This window comes from Salvelinus fontinalis, chromosome 14, assembly GCF_029448725.1.
Source record: "Salvelinus fontinalis isolate EN_2023a chromosome 14, ASM2944872v1, whole genome shotgun sequence".
Classification (NCBI taxonomy): domain Eukaryota; kingdom Metazoa; phylum Chordata; class Actinopteri; order Salmoniformes; family Salmonidae; genus Salvelinus; species Salvelinus fontinalis.
In genome coordinates, this window is record NC_074678.1 from 38,775,276 (window position 1) to 38,785,758 (window position 10,483).

The window sequence follows — 10,483 nt, forward strand, 5'->3', positions numbered from 1 at the left end:
TGTGGAAGAGGTGAATTTTTGTTGTTGTTGACTATCAACAATGACAAGCCACCGGGGTCTGACAATCTGGATGAAAAATTACTGAGGATAATAGCAGACGATATTGCCACTCCTATTTGCCATATCTTCAATTTAAGCCTACTAGAGAGCGTGTGCCCTCAAGCCTGGAGGGAAGCGAAAGACATTCCGCTACCCAAGAATAGTAAAGCCCCCTTTACTGGCTCAAATATCTGACCAATCAGCCTCTTACCAACCCTTAGTAAACTTCTGGGAAAAATGGTGTTTGACCAGATACAATGCTATTTCACAGTAAACAAATTGACTACAGACTTTCAGCACACTTATAGGGAAGGACATTCAACAAGCACAGCACTTTCACAAATGACTGATGATTGGCTGAGAGAAATTGATGATAAAATTATTGTGGGAGCTGTCTTGTTAGACTTCAGTGCAGCTTTTGACATTATCAATCATAGTCTGCTGCTGGAAAAACGTATGTGTTATGGCTTTACACCCCCTGCTATAATGTGGATAAAGAGTTACTTATCTTATCTATCTATTTAACACAAAATCCGGGGAGGTGCCAGCTGAGTATAAGACTGTATCATCTGCATATGAATGGGTGAGAGAGCTTCCTACTGCCTGAGCTATGTTGTTGAGAAGAGCATGGGGCATAGGATTAGAGCTTTTGTGGTGCTCCCTTGGTGACAGGCAGTGGCTGAGACAGCAGATTGTCTGACTTTATACATTGCACTCTTTGAGTTATCAAACCAGGCCAAAGACCCGAGGCCAACCCCTCAGACGCCAATACTCCTTAGCCGGCCCACAAGAATGGAATGGTCTACCGTATTAAAAGCTTTGGCCAAGTCAACAAAAATAGCAGCACAACATTGCTTAGAATCAAGGGCAATGGTGACATCATTGAGGACCTTTAAGGTTGCAGTGCCACATCCATAACCTGAGCGGTAACCAGATTGCATACCAGAGAGAATACTATAGACATCAAGAAAGCGAGTCAGTTGATTATTGACAAGTTTTTTCAACACTTTTGATAAACAGGGCAAAATAGAAATAGGCCTATAACAGTTAGGATCAGCTTGATCTCCCCCTTTAAATAAAGGATGCACCGTGGCTGCCTTCCAAGCAATGGGAATCTCCCCAGAAAGGAGAGACAGGTTAAAAAGGTTGGTGATTGTCTTGGCGATGATAGGGGCAGCAACCTTAAAGAAGAAAGGGTCTAAACCATCTAACCCAGTTTTTTGGGGGTCAAGTTTCAGGAGCTTCTTTAGCACCTCGGACTCAGTGACTGCCTGCAGGGAGAAACTTTGTAGCGGGGCAGGGGAAAAAGAGGGAGAAGCATCGGGGATAGTTGCATTAAAAGGGGTGGGAAATGTTGGACGGGCAAGGAGGCATGGCTGAGTCAAGTAGGAATCCTGACTTAATGAAGTGGTGATTATAGAGCTCAGCCATGTGCTTCTTATCAGTAACAACCACATCACCAACTTGAAGGGACATTGGCAGCTGTGAGGGAGAGGGTTTATTCTCCAGGTCTTTAACCGTTTTCGAGAACTTCTTGGGGTTAGACCCACAGAGAGAGAACTGCTCCTTAAAGTAATTCACTTTGGCCTTCCGGATAGCCTGAATGCAATTATTTATCATTTGCCAGAACGAGAGCCAGTCAGCCTGAGTATGCGTGTGCCGAGCCTTTTGCCAAATGCAATTCTTGAGGTGGTGTAACTCTGCAAGATCACGGTCAAACCAGGGGCTGAACCTGATTTTAATTCTCATTTTCTTTATGGGGGCTTGTTTGTTAACAATACCACTGAAAATATATAAAAAAGAAGGTCCAAGTGTCTTCGACAGAGGGGATCAACATGATTCTATACCAAATCAGGACAGGTCGTTTCACTGAGCATCCATTACGAACACAGGCTGTAAAACAGTGATCACTAAGGTCATTACAGAAAACGCCAGACTGATACCTATCAAGATTATTTGTGAGGATAACATCAAGAAGAGTAGCCTTTTCTGGGTGTTTGGAGTCATACCTTGTGGGATTGGTAATTATCTGAGAACGAATTAGGGAGTCCCATTGCTTTAGGACTTGGTCAGGTGGTTTAAGTATGTCCCAGTTTAGGTCACCTAGCTGGACAAATTCAGACTTGGTGTAATTGGGCAGGAGAGAGCTTGGGTCAGGAGAGAGTAGGGTACAGGCCGGTGCTGATGGAGGACGATAGCATCCAGCAACAGTCAACAAAGAACTATTTGAAAGTTTAATACTTAAAACCAGAAAATCAAATTGTTTGGGGACAGACTTAATGGAGACAACTGAGCACTGAAGGCGATCCTTGGTAAAGATTGTCACTCCCCCACCTTTGGAAGATCTGTCTTGCCGAAAAAGGTTATAACCAGAAAGGTTAACATCAGTATTCAAAATGCTCTTCCTTAGCCACATCTCAGTAATGACCAACACTACTACAGTGACTGAAATGACTGTGACACTTAACAAAGAGTTGCAGTTAGTTTCAGAGTGGGTGGCAAGGAATGTTAGCCCTAAATATTTCTAAAACTAAAAGCATTGTATTTGGGACAAAACATTCACTAAACCATAAACCTCAACTAAATCTTGTAATAAATAATGTGGAAATTGAGCATGTTGAGATGACTAAACTGCTTGGAGTAACCCTGGGTTGTAAACTGTCATGGTCAAAACATATTGAAACAATAGTAGCTAAGATGGGGAGAAGTATGTCCATAATAAAGTGCTGTTCTGCCTTCTTAACAGCACTATCACCAAGGCAGGTCCTATAGTCCCTAGTTTTGTCGCAACTGGACTACTGTTCAGTCATGTGGTCAGGTACCACAAAAAAATGCAATTGGCTCAGAACAGGGCAGCACAGTTGCCCCTTGGATGTACACAGAGAGCTAATATTAATAATATGCATGTCAATCTCTCCTGGGTCATGGTGGAGGAGAGATTGACTTCATCACTACTTGTATTTATGAGAGGTATTGACATGTTGAATGCACCAAGCTGTCTATCTAAACTACTGGCACACCCATGCATACCCCACAAGACATGACATGAGATCTCTTCACAGTCCCCAAGTCCAGAACAGACTATGGAAGGTGCACAGTACTACAGCCATGACTACATGGAACTCTATTCCACATCAAGTAACTAATGCAAGCAGTAAAAGAAGATTGAAAAACATATTATGGAACAGCGGGGAATGTGAAGCAACACACACATAGGCACAGACACATGCATACACACAAACACACACATACACATGGATTTAGTATTGTAGATATGTGGTGGTGGTGGAGTAGGGGCCTGAGGACACACAGTGTGTTGTGAATGTATAGTAATGTTTTTTAAATTATGTAAACTGCCTTAATTTTGCTGGACCCCAGGAAGATTAGCTGCTGCCTTGGCAGGAACTAATGGGGATCTATAATAAACCCCAGGAAGAGTAGCTGCTGCCTTAGCAGGAACTAATGGGGATCCATAATAAACCCCAGGAAGAGTAGCTGCTGCCTTGGCAGGAACTAATGGGGATCCATAATAAATACAAATGCAAAAGAGTTACATTGCTCCTCCTATTTTAGGCCTACTTTGCTCCAGTATGGAGAAGTATTTCATTGCTGGACAAAAATAAGAAATGAGTGGTATCATGTGCCCAAGCTGTTTTACAGACAATGATGAGTCCCTAGCTGCAGTCGCTTTTTTGCAAAGGAGGTGTTGGTTGTTCTGTTTTGTATGTGAACTGTTTGTCAACAAAATGTGTTTGTCTCAATCTTTGACTGATTTAAACAATGTGTGCTACTGTGAGGTTTTTATGCATTTTTCAAAGTGCCAAATAAAATGTTTTTGTATTCTTGCTGTTTTATCAGGCAGATAATGATAGCCGGTTGTGTATCATGCACACAAAAACTTGTAGGGTTCATATCCAGAGAACTGAAATGTCTGAATCAGCTGTCGATTGACTTTGTACATAATGGTTGTCAATAATGTTGCTGTTTACAAACGCCAGATGTGTGCTTTTGTCTGGTGAGGCATTGAGAATCCTGATTTAATGTAGTGGTTTGATTAAATACAACAGGATTGTTTCATGTTATGGACAGCTTCAGTAAAACTCAATGTTTCATCTACCACCATAATGAATTCAATATTTTCCAAATAGTGAAAATGATACCACTGTGTAAGGATGAACCTTTTAACTCTGCTAGATGCACTGTTTATTGATGGTAGTAGGCCTTCATGTAATTACATGATTATTATTATTACTATTAATATGATTTGTGATTATTATATATTTATATTAATATTATATATTATGATTTCTTTTTATTAAATTATTTATTATTATACATTAACGCTGGGAGCAAAAGAGCACAGTAAACAATGTTGAAATGACTGTAGTAATTGAATATGCATTAAAGCTATTTTTGTTCTATAAAATGTTTGATTTGAGACTCATACTTACAGTATCAGAAGAGTATGAAGACTATGATCAAGACAATAATATCCTCCCTCCCTCCCTCCCTCCCTCCCTCCCTCCCTCCCTCACCCCGCTCCCTCCCTCCCTCACCTCCCTCCCTCACCTCCCTCCCTCCCTCCCTCCCTCCCCTCCCCTCCCCTCCCCTCCCTCTCTCCTCTGTCTCTTTCTTTATTTCTCTCTCTGTGTCTCTGTTTCTTTCTTTCACACTCTCTCTCATGCTTTATTGTTTCCCATGCTTTATTGGCAAGGGAAAGATGTATTTACATTGCCAAAGTAAGTGAAATAGGCAAGAAACCTATCTATTAGGTATTTCACCTAATAGATAAGGGATTTTATCAAGATTTTTATTTTTTTCTAATTCTTTGTGGATCTGTGTAATCTGAGGGAAATATCTGTTTCTGATATGGCCAGGAGGTTAGGAAGTGCAGCTCGGTTTCCACCTCATTTTGTGTGCATAGCCTGTCTTCTCTTTAGAGCCAGGTCTGCCGATGGCGGCCTCTCTCGATGCAAGGCCATGCTCAGTGAGTCTTTACAGAATCAAAGCTTTCCTTAATTTTGGATTCAGTCACAGTGGTCAGGTATTCTGCTACTGTGTACTCTCTGTTTAAGGCCAAATTACATTCCAATTTGCTTTGTGTTTTGGTTGATTCTATCCAGTGTGTCAAATAGTTATATTTTGCTTTCTCTTAATTTGGTTGTGTCTAAATCTGTTTCTGTCCTGGGGCTCTGTGGGGTCTGTTTGTGTTTGTGAACAGAGCCCCAGAACTAGCTGTCTCTCTTTCTCTCAATTCAATTCATAGGGCGTTATTGGCATGGGAAACGTATCTTTACATTGCCAATGCAAGTGTAGTAGATAATAAACAAAAGTGAAATAAACTATAAAAAGTTAACAAACATTACACTCACAAGTTTTAAAGGAATAGACACATTTCAAATGTTATATTATGGCAATGTACAGTGTTACAGTCTCTCTCTTCCTATACACACCAAGGTTGGAAAATGGGTGGAACTAAGAACACAGGCCAGGGAGGGAGGCAGTGGCAGGAAGCCTGAAGCAGGGTTCTCCAACTGGCGGCCCACAGGTGGTTTTATTTGGCACCGCAGGTTTTCAGAGACAATAAAAATAATATGTTTTTAAAAATATATTTAAAATGTACATTGTTGGACACAAAAACTGTAAAACACCAGGAAATCAGCTTCAAGTTATTTTTATTTAAGAAATCTGTTCCCAAGTATTCCCATCCATAATAGAGAGACACATGATCTTATACAAATGTAAGAAATCTACAAATGAATATGCTTCGAAAAGTCGGCCTGTGGCTGAATCTAGTTGATGATCCCTGGCCTAGAGGTTAAGAGCATTGGGCCAGTAACTGAAAGGTCGCACGTTTGAATCCTTGACATTAACACTTGTCTTGTCTGGGACAAGTAAAACAAATTGTTGGACAAGAACAATATAGTTTTAAGTTAAAAAAAATCACACAAAAATCACAATATCAAACAATTACTCCAATCAGAATTGGATCAGAGAGGCCAACATTGGAATAATATTCAAATCTGTTTTTCATGTACAAAAATAAAAAAGCCTAAATGTCAAAGTGTAGGCAACATGCATTTTGGCTACATACATACAGCCTCATATCCAAACCGATGCTGACATGAGTTACCAGAAAATGTATCCAAACTTTAGTTAGCCTATATTTATGTAATTAAAAGTCTAAGTTAAACACCAGTCATGTTTGATAATTAACATTAATATCTAAAGGCTTGATTCTCTAGGCATGGTTCTTTAAGATCAAAGGTCACAAGATCGGAGAGTGAAAGCCAGTGCCTGCCATGTTGCGCACAGCGCATCACCCACCTTGAATCTGAGAAGTGTCAGCATGCACGTTTTATGTCATTTCCTGAAGCATGTTTAACCTTGTTTCAAAGTAGCCTAGCCTAGCCAAAATACAACCATAGACATTTTGAGGGAATTATTTAATAAACACTTAACATGCCATCGAAGCCAGCATTTTTCTCATGTTCTGTTGGTTTTCCAATCAAGGTTATTTTATTGACCAGCAGCCAAAGCCATAATCCTAGTCCATGCTGGTTGATTCATCTTTAGATCTCCCTTATTTCTTAATTTCTAACGGATATTTACATCTCTGTCACATGAAACCACTGGTGCGTGCGTTGTGGTTTTGAGAATGGTGTCTTCCCTGTAATTGTATTGTTGAACATTCCCATGTACCCTACAGCCATGTGGGCATTGGTGAGTTTCCAATATGCATTTTGAGCTTATAATATGAAGAAATACAACTTTAGCAACATTTTAAGTTAAACGGTCTGTTGCATCAGGCTCATTGCTTTTTTGTAAAAAAAATTATGTGCAGTGGTTGTATGAATTTTGGATCTGTCATCCCAGAACTGTCCCAGAGTCTATTTTCAACCATATACATATTTGTTATCATCCCAGCAATGACAGTTGACATACATTTGGTCATGGCTAGAAGGGATCCAGCTTTTGTCAAATTAATGTCAAAAATGGAAATGTTTTGCATTTTAGCTAACCCTAACCATTCTCCTAACCATAACATAATTCTCCTAACCTGATAAGTTTTAATTCTCCTAACCTGCTGCGTAAATTCTCTTAACCTGCTCCTAAAAAGTCAAATCTGACATTAATTTGACAAAAGCTGGATCCTTCTAGCCATGACACATACATTTCGAGCAATGGAGGGAATTATTTTATAAAGACTACCAATGGTGGTCAACCATCCTCCGGGAGAGCCTTAAAGGGGCAGTTTTATATTTTGAGAAAGGCTTGAAAATGCAAAGAAGCCAATGGGCAGAGTGTAGCCTCCATTTTTGTCTTAATCTCTATGGTAAAAAAGATAGTAATCTGTTTTATTTTATAAAGTGGTTCCTTTCATCATACAATGATGTAAAAATTGCGTAAAAAATCAGTCCTACTTGTCCTAAGGACAAGTGGCTAAAAAAGTTGAGCCCTGCCTCAGCCGACTAGGTGAAAAATCTGTCGATGTGCCCTTGATTCCTTGAGCAAGGCACTTAACCCTAATTGCTCCTGTACGTCGCTCTGAATAAAAGTGTCTACTTAATGACTAAAATGTAAATGCGAAACCAATCTAATTATCAAACTTCCACATGTCAAAGCGCCTCTTCTGAAAAGTACTATGGTTTTAGACCTCTTTCACCTTACCCTCAGGAAGGGAAGAGTGCATGGACGAATAGTCCTGATTCACAAGGAGAGTCCCCTTTATCATTTCTACAGTAGCGCAGATAGATTCAGTTCGCATACTGTATGCATGCCGACAAGGGGTGAGTCAGGCCAATTATGGGATGGATTGCCAGACTGTCCTCTCCTCTATCTCTGGGTGCAGTGGGTTCATACACTCAGGCTTACCGGTAGATAGACTTCGAGCTGTTGAGGTTCTGAAAAGCGGCTATGTGTGTCAGTGCTTTCTATTAGAGAACTCACAGCCTACCCACTAGGCACAGATGAACGTTTAGTTTTCATTTACATTTGGTTTAGTTGTCAACTAATGTAAAATCAACAAAAAATGTCACCATGTCATTGGATTTAGGTTAAAAGTTGGGTGAAAAAAATACGAACGTCCCTTTACATTGATGATGACTTGCCAATCTAATCAGTTTTCCACATTGATTCAATGTCATCACGTTGCTTTTTTGGGATGAAATGGTGTGTTAACAACTTTGATTCAAGCAGTTTTCGCCCAGTGGGTATAACCTATTGCACACGTAAAACCCACTCTGAAGCAGAAAAAGGCTGAATTTTGGTGTAATTACTGTATGATTCCTTACAGTGTTACAATATGTCATTTAAAAGTGTTAAATCCTGGTTTATAACCAAATTAATGTAGTAACCATAAGAGTACGGACTAGAGTTATATATAATGGCTTTTCTGTCATGTGAACGAAATAGGTTGTGTCTGAAAGATTAAGACGAAATTATTAATTATTAATGTGGATTAAATCTTTTTATCAGTTTATACTTCTTAAATTAGAATATATCTTTTTACACTCTTTTTAATATATTTTTTTTAATTGAACCTTTATTTAACTTTTTGCACTCAAGTATATTGAAAGCCAATCAATGCCTTCTACAGATTTGAGACAGTTTCCTACAGCAGGAAAATATTTTTCTTTAGTGCGAATCAAGTCTGACATTTTAAAGTGGAAATTACAAACTTCTTTTTAAACCTTGAGTACACTATAAATTTGCATTTCCTACTATGCAGGAACATTCTAATCAACAAAAGAGTGATCAAATTAAGGTTCTACATTTGTAACTGGCTCTGTCCTGCAAGTAACCATGTATCAGAACTCTGGCTGTGAGGCAGCACACCACTTCAAGCAAGCCCATAATGGACCCTTGATGATTGATGATGTCCTTAGTGTGGATGAGATTGATGTTTGATGATGTCCTTAGTGTGGATGAGATTGATGTTTGATGATGTCGTTAGTGTGGATGAGCTTGATGTTTGATGATGTCCTTAGTGTGGGTGAGATTGATGTTTGATGATGTCGTTAGTGTGGATGAGATTGATGTTTGATGATGTCCTTAGTGTGGATGAGATTGATGTTTGATGATGTCCTTAGTGTGGGTGAGATTGATGTTTGATGATGTCCTTAGTGTGGATGAGATTGATGTTTGATGATGTCCTTAGTGTGGGTGAGATTGATGTTTGATGATGTCCTTAGTGTGGATGAGATTGATGTTTGATGATGTCCTTAGTGTGGATGAGATTGATGTTTGATGATGTCGTTAGTGTGGATGAGCTTGATGTTTGATGATGTCCTTAGTGTGGGTGAGATTGATGTTTGATGATGTCGTTAGTGTGGATGAGATTGATGTTTGATGATGTCCTTAGTGTGGATGAGATTGATGTTTGATGATGTCCTTAGTGTGGATGAGATTGATGTTTGATGATGTCCTTAGTGTGGATGAGATTGATGTTTGATGATGTCCTTAGTGTGGATGAGATTGATGTTTGATGATGTCCTTAGTGTGGATGAGATTGATGTTTGATGATGTCGTTAGTGTGGATGAGATTGATGTTTGATGATGTCGTTAGCGTGGATGAGATTGATGTTTGATGATGTCCTTAGTGTGGATGAGATTGATGTTTGATGATGTCGTTAGTGTGGATGAGATTGATGTTTGATGATGTCCTTAGTGTGGATGAGATTGATGTTTGATGATGTCCTTAGTGTGGATGAGATTGATGTTTGATGATGTCGTTAGTGTGGATGAGATTGATGTTTGATGATGTCGTTAGTGTGGATGAGATTGATGTTTGATGATGTCGTTAGTGTGGATGAGATTGATGTTTGATGATGTCGTTAGTGTGGATGAGATTGATGTTTGATGATGTCCTTAGTGTGGATGAGATTGATGTTTGATGATGTCCTTAGTGTGGATGAGATTGATGTTTGATGATGTCCTTAGTGTGGATGAGATTGATGTTTGATGATGTCCTTAGTGTGGATGAGTAATACGAATGCTCACTTGTGTTTACTAAATAACATACAGTACAGTAGAATACAGGAGTGTTTTTGTTGGACCCGCTACTTTTATTGTTAGTTGATAGTGAAACATTTCCCTTGGAGTCTTTTAAACAGTCTTTTTAATATCACCTGCAAAGGGAGAATAAGATACAGAGTAATAACAAAAAACAGTTACAGCTAACCTTTGTAAATGGCTATTTCAGGTGGAATGGATGTAGGCAGTTGAAGCTTGTCATAACAGAACTTCCACTCTTAATGTTCTCCTGTCCATCACTAGGCTACACTGTGCATCGTGTTGACAGCAACCGTGGGAGGCAGAGGTGCCCACAATATATACAGAACTTCCACTCTTAATGTACGCACGACACAAGATACCCTAGTAGAGTTAGAGTACCTCTAAATGGCAATTAAATAGCCATAAAACTGGGATGATACTGGTGTAA